This window comes from Protopterus annectens, chromosome 6.part0 (genome assembly GCF_019279795.1).
Source record: "Protopterus annectens isolate FY-2018-M chromosome 6.part0, PAN1.0, whole genome shotgun sequence".
Classification (NCBI taxonomy): domain Eukaryota; kingdom Metazoa; phylum Chordata; order Ceratodontiformes; family Protopteridae; genus Protopterus; species Protopterus annectens.
In genome coordinates this window covers 1,363,303,076-1,363,318,685 of record NC_056737.1, presented here as the reverse complement: position 1 = coordinate 1,363,318,685, position 15,610 = coordinate 1,363,303,076, and the positions used below count along the sequence as shown (strand labels likewise).

The 15,610-nt window shown below is 44.7% G+C and overlaps 1 protein-coding gene across 1 annotated transcript in view; it reads right to left on the bottom strand.

Annotated features, from left to right (window-relative positions):
- The window catches only part of UMPS (uridine monophosphate synthetase), a 346,129-nt gene that overhangs the window by 268,611 nt on the left and 61,908 nt on the right, over positions 1 to 15,610 (bottom strand). The gene's annotated exons all lie outside the window — the stretch shown is intronic.

Sequence of the window (15,610 nt, the reverse complement as noted above, 5' to 3'; positions counted from 1 at the left end):
TAGTGCCTTTCTCAATTTGCCAATTATTTTACCAATTCCATCAATAGCAACAGAATCAACATAAAATGTTAAGCAACACAGACGTGCTCCTATTTTGTAACTTGTAGCTTCTCATTTTGGAGCTCCTCTAGCAACTAGTTTGTATCAACAGTAGTTTATACAATTTCATTACAGGTCAGCTATCTGGGCAATGACTATATATCTAATGGGAAATTTCTGACCACAAATCTGTCCCTTAAATCACATACCTCTCAATCAAAATCATCAACTTCCACTGTAAAATAACTCTTACCTGACTCTTCACAATACTAGACTTCAAGAACACAGAACGTACAATGTCATACCTTAGGAAAGTAATACCATTTATAATTTTAGAATCAATGTCATCAAATTCTCTTTTGTTGTTCTTCTTTCGGCTTTTCCCGTTTAGGGGTCGCCACAGTGGAACTCCGGTCCGCTAATGATTAGCAGTGGATTTTTTTACGGGTGCCGAGGTGCCAGCTCAACACCCAACCTTCAACGAAGGCACACCCATTCTACACATGTTTTTTGGGTGCCACAACCACAGGGAACACATGCAAACTCCACGTAGAAGGCGCTCCAGCCAAGAATCGAATGGGAGAACCTCTTGCTGTGAGGCAACAATGCTAATGCTGCACCACCGCGGCTACAATGTCATCAAATTCTCTAAATTTTTTAAAAAGAAAAATATCTAAAAACATTTTGTTCCATAATGGTCATAGGCTGATTTGAAGTTCATAACACCAACGGACTCATCCCGGTGATCAATGAATGCAGCTAGTATTTTCTCATCACCCTTCCAACAAGGACCAAGGGTTAATTCTTATTGCCTCCTTTTGGCTGAAACAACATTGTCTCCCATTCCTTCACAGCTGGAAAAGGGGAGAAACCATGGTTGTTACCTAAACAACTGGACCTTATGACACAAAACAGATGTCCCATCATATACTCCAACCTCAGCTCCTTAAAAATGACAGCATGATTGAGCCACTAGCTGCTTCTCAAGGCCTCTTCCTCGACAAAGATGTACTGACATTTTAAAAGAAGCTAGAAAACCTAGTACCAGTAAATCATACAACACTAAATAGAAAAGGTTTTCTATTTGGTGCCAGCAGCAACATATTTCTCCAAAAGCAGCAGATACCACACAGTTTGGTTTTGTAAAGGGTATATCATGCCTGCTCAACTTGGACTTCTTTGAGTCAGTCACCAGAGCTGTGGATGAAGGCAAGGTGGTTCATACAGCCTACCTTGATCTGGCCAAGGCCTTTGATACCATTCCCCACTCAGGAATCATAGAAAAACTCACTAAGCTAGGCATCAACCCCTACATCACTAGGTGGGTTGCAAACTGGCTCACAGATGGAACCCACAGTGTGAAAGCAGCTGACTCCAAGTCAGACTGCCGACGAGTCATGAGTGGAGTCCTGTTTGGTATCTACTTCTCAGACGTCCAGGCCAACAAGAAAGGACTCTGGCTGACAAAGTTCGCAGAAGACTGCAAGTTGGGAGCCATTACTAACTCAAGTGATGTTGACATCCTACAGAAAGGCCTCACTGAGACCAAATACTGGTGTCAGAACCATGGCCTTAAGCTCGAGTACAATGCCCCATTTGGCATGTACCTCACTAGACACCTGCAACTGGAGAGGCCGCAAAAGTACCTCACAAAGAGGATCCTAGACCTTAAACACTTGTCTTATATGGACAGACTCAAAAATATCCAACTATTCTGTCTCTATCGCCTACTTAGACCTCAACCTCATTACCACAATCAACAGAAAATACAGTTGTGCACACTTACCATAAATGTAAATGTTAGAGAGTGTATTCACTGTTGTGGTCCTTACAAAATGGGTTATCCGGCTCCCAGTAGCCCACAGTAGGCCAGAATACCAAAGTCCTTGGTACAGGACGTCTGCTGCCTTTGGTTTAAGCCTGACATCAGGCACAAAAGAAGGCAGCTGACGCCATTTCCTCGGTTTTTCTTGCCTTAACTGTCAGGAACCCCCAAAAAAGGTTAGACCAGGAAAAGAAAAATCCAGTCTGTGCCTTAGGGAAAAAGGGGGGATGGAAGGGGGGGGGCAGGACTACAACAGTGAATACACTCGAACATCTACATTTATGGTAAGTGTACAAAACTGTACAATGTTATCGTGTTTCACTGTTGCAGTCCTTACAAAATGGGTTGATTCCCAAAGCCAAGGAAAAAAACACAAGGGAGGAGAAACACCCACTGTTAAAGGGTTGGTAAGGATGCCCTGCAACACTTCAGTGGCAAAACCAGCCCTGGACCTAGAAAACAAGGGTAAATTGTAATGTTTAGTGAAAGTGTGGATAGAAGTCTAAGTAGCTGCTTCCTGGATGTCCCTAGTAGGACCACCTCTTAAAAAAGCTGCTGAGGTAGAGGCTGCACTAGTAAAATGGGTCCTAATACTCTGTGGAGGAACCTTCACATGCTGTAAGTAACAAAAGTGAATACAATGTGCAATCCACTAAGAAATGGTCTGTTTAGAAATAGCTTTGCCCTAAGCTCCAGAAGCAAAACTGACCAACAACTGATCAGACTTTCGAAAAGGTTTAATCCTGTCCATGTAAAATCTAAGCTGTCTATGCACATCCAGGGAATGCAGTAGCCTTTCTCCTTTATTCTGAGGATTAGGAAAGAAGGTATGCAGGTGGATAGACTGGTTAAAAAAAAAAGAGTCATGCTAGAAACCACCTTAGGCACAAAGGAGGGATTAGTTCGAATTGAAACCTGATCCACATGAAAAATGATAAAAGGGTCTACTGCCATTAAGGCCTGCAGCTCAGAAACTCTTCTAGCTGAAGTAATGGCCAAGAGAAAGGCAGTTTTCCAGGAGAGAAATTTCAAATCTGCAGAGGCAGCTGGTTCAAAAGTAGGCAGACTAAGTTTCTCAAGTACAAAATTCAGATTCCAAGTAGGAGTAGGTGCCCTTCTGGGAGGCTTCAAATTGCTAGCTCCCCTGAGGAACTGTTACATCAAGGGAAAAGAAAAAAATGGGTTGCGCAAAGGTACAATGAGCAAAAATAACTGAAGCATGAATCTCCAGATAGTCAAGAATAAGAGGAAGAGTCATTTGAGAAGGGTCTTCCCCTCTAGTCTGCATCCAAATGGAGAATCTTTTCCACTTATCTGCACAAGATTTCCTAGTGCTAGGCCTCCCAGCCTCACGAAGGACCTCAACCACCTGTTGGGAAAGGTTTCAATTATGAGCCAGGCCGCCAAATGCAGAGTCTGAAGACGAGGATGCAGAATCCCCCCCCCCCCTCCTGGACCAAGAGATCTGGTATCAGGGGAAGATGCCAAGGCCGAGACTGGGAGAGACTGTGAAGTAGTGGATACCAGTGTTGCCTGGGCTAGTCTGGAGCTATGATGATGGCCCTTGGTTTTTCTTCCCTTATCTTTAACAGCACTCTGGGAAGAAGAGGCAGAGGAGGGAATGCATAGATTGAAAGTTCTGTCCAGGGGAAGGATAGATCATCCACTTTCCAAGCTTTGTCGTGATGATCCCTGGTGCAAAACGTTGGAAGAAGGTGGTTGGTTGGAGATGAGAAGAGATCCACCTGGGGAGTGCTCCAACACTGAATGATGCGATAGAAGATGGTCTTGTTTAGTTGCCACTCATGAGGATCCAGGACCTGCCTGCTCAACCAGTCTGCCAAGGTGTTGAGCCTTCCTGGAAGAAACGGAGCTATCAAATGAATGCCCATGGAAGCTGCCATGGACCATAGTATCATGCTTTGTCTGCACAGGGGGTAAGAGTGAGTCCCTCTCTGCTTGTTTATGTACCACATGATTGTGGTGTTGTCTGTCCTGACTAGAAGAGTACCAGGAGAGAGAAGATGCTTGAAAGCCATCAAGGCCTGCTGGACTGCCATCAGTTCCCTCAGATTTATGTGCAAATGAACCTGTTGATTGTTCCAAGTTCCCTGAATGCATCTGCCCTCTAGATGTGTTCCCCAAGCGTAGTCCGAGGCATCTGTGGTGAGAGTCTGGCTGGCAGGAGGTGGACAGAAAGGCAGGCCTTAGTTCTGTGCACAGGTCGTCGCCCACCAAAGGAACTCCCATCTGCAAGCATGGAATCAAAGGAAGAATCAAGTCTAAATCCTGAGTGTGCTGACACCAAAGGTTTTTGAGGTACCACTGTATTTTCCTCATATGCAGTCTGGCATATAGAATCATCAGAATACATGAAGCCATGATCCCCAGGGCTTGCAGGAATTGCATTGCAGGGAGCTGGGTCATGCTTGCCAAATTCTTGAGGTAATTTGAAAGATCCAATTGTTTCTCTTGAGGGAGAGATACCATCTGGTCAGCTGTGTTCAGTCTCACTCCCAGGAATACAATCTCACTGATTGGTACCAATTTTGACTTCTTTTCATTGACAGTGTAGCCCAAAGAGGTGAGAAGGTTTTTCACAAAGTCCAGTTCCTTTAGAAGTTGCTCTGGAGAGTTTACCTGAATAAGAATAGTCCAAGTAAGGGTAAATTTGAGGGATTCTTTGTGTGCAAAAAGCAATGACTGGAGCCAGGCATTTTGTAAAAAGTCTGAGAGCAGTAGATAAGCCAAAGGGCAGTGCAGAGAATTGGAAGTGCCTGTTTCCCACCCTGAAGCGAAGGACCTGCCTGCAGCTTTCCCTTATTCGGATGAGCAGATAAGCTTCTTTGAGATCCAAAGTCACCAGCCACAAATCCTTGGCCAGCATTGGCAGCAACTGCTAAAGAGTGAGCATTTTGAATTTTTGAATAACCAGAAAAGTGTTTAGAATGGACAAATCCAGAATAGGGCACCAGGTGCCCCTTTTTTGGGAACCAGGAAAAGTCTTGAGTAGAAACCCTGGCCTATCTGTAGTGCAGGAACTGGCTTTATTGCTCCCAGGTTTAGCAAAGAAGAAACTTGTTTTTCTGTTTCTGCCCCTTTGATGTGGGGGATATTTGGGTATCCTTGATGGACTGGGAAGGTGTGAAAGGAGAACTTGTAGCCTTGGGACACAATTTTGAGCACCCATTTGTCTGTGATTGTATATCGGACATCTGCAAAAATGGCTAACCTTCCTCAAAGGAAACCCTGGGCCCGCAGAGGCAGGCAGGGGAAGGCCGGAGTCATTGGGAATGCTTGCTTTGGGAAGTTTGCTTAGAACTCCCCAAATGTGAAAAGGAAGCCTGCCAGTGCTTAGTATTTTGAGGGGTGGAAGCCTGTCCCCTAGAAGACCTGTAACCCCTAGACCTAGTGCAACCCTGTTTACTAGGATCAGGAAAACTCCAATTCTTAGAAGAGTAATGCCTACTAAAACAAGGAGGATGAACTTGCAGAAAATCCTTAACAGTTTGCATAGATTTGGCCTTATCCTCCAACTTTTTCAACACCTCTCCTGCTTTGCTACCAAAAAGATTGTCCTCGTGCAAAGGCACATCCAGTATTTTAGATTTGACAGGTCCAGAAAGAAGCTGCTCCCTGAGCCAAGCATGTCTTCTAACAACAGAACCAGTGGCTGTTGCCCTGCAAGAAGCCTCCAAAGTGTCAAAACCACAATGAAGAGAATGTTTAGTGACAAGAGTGGCAGAATTCAATAAATCTTGCATGTCCTTACTCTCCATCAGGGAAGGAACACCAGCAATTTTAGCCTTAATGGCCTCCAAAGTATGCTGCTGATACTTAAGCATATGAAAAAGACAATTAACAGACCTAATAGCCAGGGTGGAAGATGTATAAACCTTTTTACCCCACCTATGCAAGGCCCTAGATTCCCCGTCAGAAGGAACAGGATTTTTAGCAACCGTGGCTTTAACACCCTTGGGGCCCTGAGAAATTATCTCTGGATCAGCAGTAGGATTCTTGAAAAGGAACTGATGAGAATCAGGAACTCTATAATACCTGTCAGGCTTTCTGGGAGAAGGAGGAACAGAACTAGGAGTCAAAGAATTCTCCATGAAAGCACTGTCAACAACTTCCGAAACCGGAGGGATAGCCAAAGGCTTATGCTGTGGCAAAGCCAAGAATTCCCTAATCCGTTTCTTAGACTGAGGGTAGTCCTGACTTTCCCATTTGAAATGCTCCCTAAGAGTATTCAGAGCATCTCCAAAAGAAAAATCTTCTGGAGGGGAAGCAGAAGGGATGGAGTCTTCCACATCAGAATCTTAAAAAACAGAAAAAAAGTTGAGAGTTTCCCTCTTCATCAGCAGAGGTGCTAAAAACCTCAGAGTCTGAGGCAGACAAAACTTCTGGGGACAATTCCCTAGCCCACTCAGTAGCAGGTGGCTGACAGCCCTTGATAAGGGTCAAGAGATCACTAGCAATCTTAATCATCTGAGACTGAGGCATTTGAGGGGAGTAGATTTTTGACTGGAAGATCTGCTAGAAAGCCGGTGGGACTCAGGAGGCCTAGCCACCGCAGAAGTCTGAATCAAGGTCATTGGTCTGGATCTGGTCTCCAGGCGGAGAAGAGGGGCCTCAGAAGCCACCGCCTGCTTAACGGCTCTGGATCCATCTGAGGCTGTGACTAGCGGAGGGTCAGAAGATTAAGCCTGCTGTATGGAGGACTCAGAAAAGGCCTCTGCAGTTACCTGCTGCTGAATATCCGCGGCCTACTGGGGCGAAGAAAGCGCCTGACTACTGCTGGGCCGACAACCAACTTAACAGGGACATCGTCGGTTAATTTGACCCTAAGCCTGTCGCAGTCCTTATCCTTGCGCTTCTTAGAAACGTCTGAAGTCCGTAGACCAGAAGACGCCATACCGACAAACTTAGGCCAAACTCCAAAATGCTTGAATAAGATCCTAGCTCTATGGCGAATGGTACGCAGGTTAAAAGAAGCAGAGAACACAATTAGGGACGTCGTGCTCAAGGCCCAAACAAGTTATACAATAGAGGTGAAAATCACGGTGCAGAATCTGTTTTTCACAGGTAAAACAGTTATTAACTTTCTCTGACATTCGTTAAAGCAAGAAAAGAGGGTCCCCAATGGGGTACTTATCTGAGGAGGTCTTCAACTAAGCAGTAGGAATACAAAAGAAAGTACTCGGCAGACCGGCACTTGTGGAAAATGCTTCTGCTTTGGGCTCAGTGGCAAGAAAGACTGAGTCAGCTGCCTTCTTTTGTACCCGACATCAGGCTTAAACCGAAGGTAGCCGAAGTCATATACCAAGGACTTCGGTATTCTGGCCGACTGCAGGCTACCGGTAGCTGGATATCCCACTTTGTAAGGACTGCAACAGTGAAACACGAACATCGTGCTGGAGGGACAGGTTCATAACCCAGATACGGCCCATGCTATGAAATAGACTTCCCATACATGTCAAACAGAACTGGCCCTCAACAACAGAAATCTTGATGAGTGCATGGGAAATAGAAAATTTACCCTGGAGATCACTCCAGTGGCTCTACTCGACAGAGGCACTGGGAACTAAGGTAGGGTGGCATGCCAGGGTAATATTATGGGCTAGGCTTGTAAAAGCTCCAGGGCCATTAGCCTAGTGCACACCTATGAACCTATATGCGAATGCATATCCAGAGTTATTAAAGAAATGGCAACAGCTAAATCTAAAACTAAGTACAGATTATATGATTTTGATAAATCAATTTTTTTGTGGACAAAGAAGCAGGGTTGTCTGATGAAATTAGTAATCTTGAAAATGAGATTACTAGTTCCTCAATGTTTGGCCGCTTCTCTTCTTCATTCCGGCAAATGGCATGATAGACTTAACGTCTTAGAGAAAAGGTTTGACGCTACAAAGCAATGTAAACTATGTAGCGATATAAATGACTTTAACCTAGGTTATATGTTTTCCTGGTCAAAGGACTCAAATATTCCACAAAATAATTCAAATAATCGTATGAGAAGGGGTGCAACGTATGAACTAGGCACATTTACTACTGACAGTCAACCTTCAACCAATGAATGATCCTTAATGAACAAATTATCCAATGGTGCTGAAGGGCAGGCACCTAGCGCAAACATCTCTGTGATGGCACCTCCCATAGTTCATCAGACCAATGAAGACATCCAGATCCAGGTAACAAGTGAGTTAGCCAATCATCAAGCAGATAACGGCCAATTAACGAGGCAAAGCTCTTCTGTAGTGTCTGCTTCCTCACAGTAAGCACCACCTTACTGGAATCTACAAATATGTCTTCAACATCGCAGAATGGGGAGGTTTTTTCCAAATTGACAAGATATGTAGTTGTGAAACTACCTGAAAAAGCAGAAGTGTGGAGATGGCCACAATCTCGAAGCTACTCATAACAAATGATGAATTCATATGGAACAAAGTGGAAGAATGACAGTCTGTTACCTTACAATAAGCAAGGCCATAGATAATAAAAAGTAAGCATTCAGGTTATTTGCTGAATCTATCAGACTTTAATTTATCATCAGCTAGTGAGAGCTTACTCAATAAAGGTCTGCAGTTTATACCGACTAAGAAAGACACTATTGTTGATGCGATAACTGATCTAAGAACGTTCATCAGAAATGTAAGCTTAAAACTAACTTTTAATGATACAGTAAATGAGCAGATGTTCTTACATAAGAAGTCAAGTACCTTCATTCCTAATAATTGCCCAATTCTGAATACATTTATGCTTGCCTGCAAAGATGATTTGAGACAACTGTATGGAAAAACAGCAGGTAGAATGCAAAAAGTTTTTAATCTAACTTATGAGAAACATAAAGCACTCTCCGATTTACGTGAAAACAATATAGTAATTAAACAAGCTGCTAATGGGGTGCGATAGTTCTTTTCAATAAGTTAGAATATATTGATTTAAAGAATAATTTCTTATTGGATGAGACAACATTTAAAATTATTAGTTTTCTTAAGACGCATATCACAGACGTTAATATGTTCATCTATGACTTGCAACTACAAGGTGATATCTCACTGGATCTTTCTAAATTATTTTACAGTCGTGTCCAATAATTCCAGTGATATATGGTATCCCAAAATTGCACAAATCTATCACCAAACCACCAATGAGACCTAGCATCTCAGGAAGAGGGTGGGTGAAAGAGCCCCTATCTATTTATTTATGTACAAAATACTCAAGTAAATATTTAACTCTTTGTCCCAGCTATATAAGGAAATGGAAGATTTTTTGACAAAGTTATACGTATGGTATAAATACACTGTTGAGAATGAATATATTTTGGTAACACTTGACAAACTCACTTTTTACTGTAATTCCCAACGATTATGGTGTTAATGCTGTGCGGGAATTTTTATGCAGAAATACTGCTATGAGTGGTAGAGCTACAGAAATACTTGCAGTTTAATTGAGATTAACTAAGAATTTGTTTTGTTTAATGGTCAGCCATTTCTACAGATAGCAGGAGTAGCTACAGGGACTACCATTGTCCAACACGTATGCAAATATTGTGTTAAATCGGTGGGAATGTGAATATATTAATAGTTCTGCTAATCCATTTAAACAAAATGTTTTACTTTATCAACATTTTGTGGATGACTGTTTTATGGTTTGGAAAGGGAGTGAAGAACATTTATTTGATTTTGTTGAATATCTGAATAATACTACGTTTCTTAAATTCAAAATTAATTTTTCCTATAAGAGGATCTCATATCTTGATGTTCAATTATACAGGGAATTTGATTTGTTAAAAACTTGTGTACACAGAAAGGAAGTTCAAGTGAACATGTACACACATGCTAGAAGTATGCACGCCAGACATATTGTTCATGGTATAATTAAAGGACAGTTCTTGAGGGTAAGCAGACTCAATACGGATGAAATTAAATGTAAAGAGCAAATGGAAGACTTGGCTGAGGAGTTTAAGAAAAAGAAGTTATGTCTTACCATAACGTTCCATCTGTATTGTTGATCCTTGTTCAGTCTCTCGAGCTAAACTCTTGCCCATAATTCCCCTCTTCCTGTTACCTCAGATTGAGTTTGCAAGTCAAAAGAAGGTAGAGGCTACCTCTAGTCAAATGACCTAAGAGAACCGGATGGTGAGATCCACTAGAAGACACAGGAGGGGGAAGGAGGGAGGGTCGTAATGGCTGAACGAGGATCAACAATACAGATGGAACATTAAGACATAACTTCTTTATCCGATATTGTTAATACTCGTTCATTCCTTACATATGGGACAGAGTCCCCAGCTATCTCTATTCCTGGGAAACTCTCACGGAAGGAGATTCCTGAGCACCACAGAACCAAAAGATGCTCTTCCCCTGGAGGACAAATCCAATTTGTAATGATTGATGAAGGTATGAGGTGTAGCCCAAGATGCAGCTGCACAGATGTCATGTAAAGAAGCTCTGGCATGGAAGGCAACATAAGTTACTACCGACCTTGTCGAATGAGCCTTCATGGTAGTAGGCAATGGGATATTACGTTGTGTATAAACGAAGGTCACACAGTCTTTCAACCATCTAGCTAATGTGACCTTAGCAACAGCAAATCCTAATCTAGGTCCAGAATAGGTCAAAAATAACTGGTCAGATTTACGAGAGAACCTAGTCCTGTTAAAGTAGAAGCGGATTTGCCTGTGAATATCTAGGGTATGTAGCAATACTCTCCTCTGTTTGAATGATTGGGAAAGAAAACTGGCAATTCAATGGTTTGATTAATGGACATTTCAGAGATCACTTTTGGCAGAAATGAAGGATTAGTTCTCAAAGACACTATCTCGATGAAAAATAAAGTATGGACTCTTGATGCATAAAGCTTGAAGCTCAGAGATACGTCTGGCAGAAGTAATGGCAACAAAAAACAAGGTTTTCCATTACAAATATTTGAGGTCACAAGAAGAAGCTGGTTCGAAGGGTGGCATTGTCAGAGGTTGTAGAACCAATGACAGGTCCCATGCTTGAATAGGTTCTCTAAAAGGGGGCTTCAAAAGATTCACACCTTTTATAAAGGTCTTGCATAATTTGTGTGACATAAGAGAGGAGTCTTGGACACCCTCATGGAAATTAGATATCGCAGCCAAATTAACTCTAATGGTAGAGGCCGATAGACCCGACTGAAAAAGGTTGGCCAGATACTCTAGTATTATCGACACTGGTGCTGAGAAGGGATCTACTTGTTTTCTTTCAGCCAACAGGTAAATCTTTTCCACTTGCTTAGATGAGTAATTCTAGTGGAAGACTTATGAGATGCAATAAGAATGTCCCATACGGGTAAAGAAAGATCGTTCTGACTGGCAATCAAGGGAATTGGAGGAGCCAAGCTGACAGCTTCAGGCTGTCCAAGTTGGGACGAATCAGGTTCTGCAGATGTGAGATCAACTCCGGGGTTGGATGGAGAATCCATGGTTGATCTAGCAGGTGAGGCCAAAGGAAGGGGAACCAAATCTGACGAGGCCAATATGGTGCTATGAGGATCACCTTGCTCTTCAACCGACTGGTTTTCTTCAGAAACTGGGGAATGAGGGGAAAGGGTAGGAATGCATAAAGAAGACCTGAGGGCCAATCATGGACTAGAGCGTCCCTGGGCGACTGTCCCGAAGGGGGAATCAGGGTGAAGTAGTTGCTGCATTTGTATTTGTTCAGGGATGCAAAGAGGTTGCAGTGAGGACAGCCCCAGCGGTGGAAGATCTCCACCGCTATCAAGGGATTCAGGGACCAATCGTGAGGTTGTAGAATACACCTGCTGAGTCTGTCTGCAATCACGTTGGAATTCCCAGAAATTTGCGTTGCTAGAAGAAAACGGTTGGTAGCCATCGCCCATTGCCATATCCTCATGGTCTCTCGACAAAGGGAGTAAGATTTGGTTCCACCTTGTTTGTTGATGTACCAGACCACCGCCATGTCTGATTGAATCACAATTGTCCCAGACAGCAGCAGGAGATGGAATGCTTGCAATGCCAGAAGCACCGCACTCAGCTCTAGAAAATTTATATGCAGTTGGGCCTCCAATTCGGACCAAGTGTCTTGGACTATCTGTCCCTAACATAGCCCCCCCCCCACCCTATCAGGGAGGCGTCAGTGGTCACTGTAGCCTTGGGTTGCTGGGGGGCGAAGGGGCGAGACCATTGTGACAGATTGTGGGTCATCTACCAATTTAAATCCTGTTTGCACCTGTGGGTCACTCGGATCTTGGCTGAAAGAGGATGCTGAAAAGGATACCATTGGATGAGCAGTAGCCATTGTAGAAGCCTCATATGAAACCTGGCCAGGGGGACAATGGTGATGGAGGCTGCCATGGAATCCAACAGCTGTAGGACAGAGTGAGCTGTGTGTTTCTCCCTTGAAAGGATTGGGATCAGTTGTTGCTTTATCCTTAGAATTCTGTGTTCGGGAATGGATGCTCTGCAATTCTTTGTATCCAAGATGACCAAAATGAATTCTGTGGACTGAGATGGGCTGAGATTGGATTTTTGCCAGTTTATGGTTATGCCTGGCCTTTGTGTAGCGAAGAGAGAGTATGCCAGGGCTTCTTCCAACAGATGTCTGGTGGGGGCAGAAATGAGCCAGTCGTTTAGGTATGGCAACACCTGGAATCCTTGTAGTTGCAAGTGAGCTGCGACGACTGCCATGCACTTTGTGAACACTCTGGGGGCTGTACAGAGTCCGAAGGGAAGTACTCTGAACTGGTAGTGACTGATTCCCGCACAGAAACGCAGAAATCTTCTTGATGGCCTGTCCACTTTTATGTGGTAGCGCGCATCTTCAAGATCTATCGAGCACATCCAATCGTCTTTTTCCAAAAGCAGGAGGATAGACAGTACTGTGACCATCCGGAATTTTTGTACTCACAAACTTGTTCAATACACTGAGATCCAAAATTGGATACACTGAGATCCAAAATTGGTCTCCAGTCTCCGGTTTTCTTTGGCACCAAAAATAGTCTTGAGCAGAATCCGTATCCTATCTGGTCTGGTGGGACTATTTCTTAGCAGCTTTTCTAACTCTAGTGCTGCTTCTTCCTTTTGTCTGGGTGGAATGTCGGGAAGGTTTTTTGAAGGGACAAGACAAAGATCGAAGAGGATATGATAACTTCTGGTTATAATCCTTTGTACCCAAGAATCAGCGGTGATGGTTAGTCAGGCAGAAGGGTACAAGGAGAAACGGCCAACCATCTCCAGAAGAAAGGAGCTGGGCCGCTCTTCAGGATCGCTGGTAGGATTGGCCAGGAAGAGAGTCCCTGGAACCCAGGTTATGCAGACCCCCTCTACCCCGAAACGGCATCTTTTCTGTGAGTTTCCCCCTCTGCCTCTAGGGGAGAACTCTGCCTGTGTGTCATGGAAAGGACCCAGAGATTTCTTGAACCATATCTTCCCACTCTTTTGGTTTCGGGAGAAAGCACGTTGAGGGGAAGAATAACGGGACACCTACTCAGACCCAAAGGGTCTTACCGTCCTGTTCACATCTGGCCAGTGTGCTTTTAACTTTGGGTCCAAACAACGAAGAGGCCTCAATGGGAGCATTAAGAAAGGAAGCCTTAAAGGGTTCTGCGAAATTGCACAAGCGCATCCACACTTGTCTCAAGACCACAGCTGAACCTGCCTCTCTAGCTGCCCCTTCTGATGCGCGAGACATCAGTCGCATGGAGGAGTTAGATATTGACTCAATGGTGGCCAGCTGAGAGGCCACTATCACGGACCTCAGACATGGCACCAGCCAAGGTTTCAGAGAGCTCGGAAATCAAATCCCTTTGAAGCCTGGCAAAGTGTGCCATATAATTCAGGGACCTGATAGCAGAGGCCGCGGATGCAAAGGTGCACTTCCCTATCCTGTCAAGGGCCCAGGACTCTTTGTTGGGCGGGTGGACAGTCTGGCTTTCTTCTTCTACTAGATCCTTTTTGGTTGTGGCCGCCACCACCACAGCATCCACAGGGAGACCTTTAGACCAATGGGGATCCATAAGAGGAGGGGACAAAATCTTATATGGCCTCCGGGGAATAGCCTCGACGGTGTCAGGAGCCTTCCATGCACGCTGCATGATGAGCCGGAAAAGTTCATCGGCAGGTGGAGTAACCCAGAAGGTGGGGGGCTGGGTGCGAAAAGCCTGCAGGAACACAAGACTCCTCAGAGGTCAGATTAGAGGGCTGCCAGTCACCTCTCTGTTTAAGGATTTTGAGGACATCACCAAAGGATACCTCAGAGGGTGACAGAGGGGATCCTTCCCCCTCATCAAAGTCTGTGTCTTCAGTGAGGGACTCCTCTGTGGAGTCCACGTGCTTCCTCTTACACAAACTTCTCCGGTGAACTTCCTCAGAGGGAGTAGCTGGGAAAGACAACAGAAAGGCGGTTTCCTGTGGGAATATGTCCCGAGGCCCTTGCGCCCGGTGCCCACTAGGTGCGACTTGAGAACACAGTGGTCCAGAGGAGGGTGGGGAGGTAGACAGTACAGTATCGTCAGCAGAAGCCAGAGCCTTCTCCATCAGTTGGGAGGCTGGTCCACCTGAAGAGGGCTGAGTGTCCAGGACAGAGGTCACCCCTCCCCTAAATGGCTCAGCCTGCCGACCTGAAGTCCCCGGATGGCTGTGAAACAAATTACACGTGTCACAACTGTCATCTTGGGTCGTAGCAAACCTCTCCTGCCACGAAGGTAACTGCGGTTCCTTAGCGAGATCCATAAAGGGAACAGTAGAGGTGGAAGACTCTGCTATATCAATGGGCTTCAAAGGCAATGAAGGAGGAGAATAATAAGGGGTCAATGGTGATGGGTGATCATCTCCCAAGGAAGGCTAGGTCCTGGGGGTCAGGATACCTCTGGCCCGAAGCACTTGATCCACAAGATGCAACATGTCATGTTCGGAAAGGCTTCTAGTGGACCTCACGGAGACCGAGGGAAAAACAGGCCTGTCCACAGAAGAGACAAGCTCAGTGCCCACCTCACCAGTCCGCACTGAGAACAATGGTGCAGAGAGAGACTGGATTATGGGTGTCTGCACCGAGGCAATCATTAGTGCCGAGGTCACAGTCTGCACTGACAACAGGATCGGAGCTGAAGTGGTTGCCGGTACCGAAGCTGGAACCCACAAAACTGGTGCCAATAATTGAGGCATCGGTTTCGAGTGAGATGTCGGAGCCGATGTGGTCAAGGTCTGCATCGACTGAATAGATGAACATTTATATACATGCACGGAATCAGTTATACCTGATGGTACTAAATCATCCTCCGCAAGAAAGAGTAACCCTGTCTGGTAGACATCTGAAATAAACTCCAACAAAATAAATAAATTGCTGTCCAAGACCAAAAAGGAGCAAGTGCCCAATTGAAAGCAATCTCTCCTTAGCCTGAGCAAGCAAATAAGAGCACTAGTGAAATCTTCAGAGTCCAAACTGGCCACATCTACTAGAGACAATCATAAGGCCTTCTTCACATATTTCTACAATCTTAAAGGAAGCACCCAGATCTGTTGAGAACTGATGGTCAAGGACACCACATATAGAAATGCCGTAGATATAGCAAACTTGCTGGCTGACAGATTCAGTGAAAATGTCACCCCTCTGCCCCCCCCCCCCCCATCAATAAATCAGGACATTCCCAATACCTGCCCCCTTCCCCTTATATCTAGGGATCAGGTCATCACTGCTCTCTCAAAAGGCAGAAAATACAGCCTCCATGGGACCAGATACCATCCCAGGCTGCATCCTA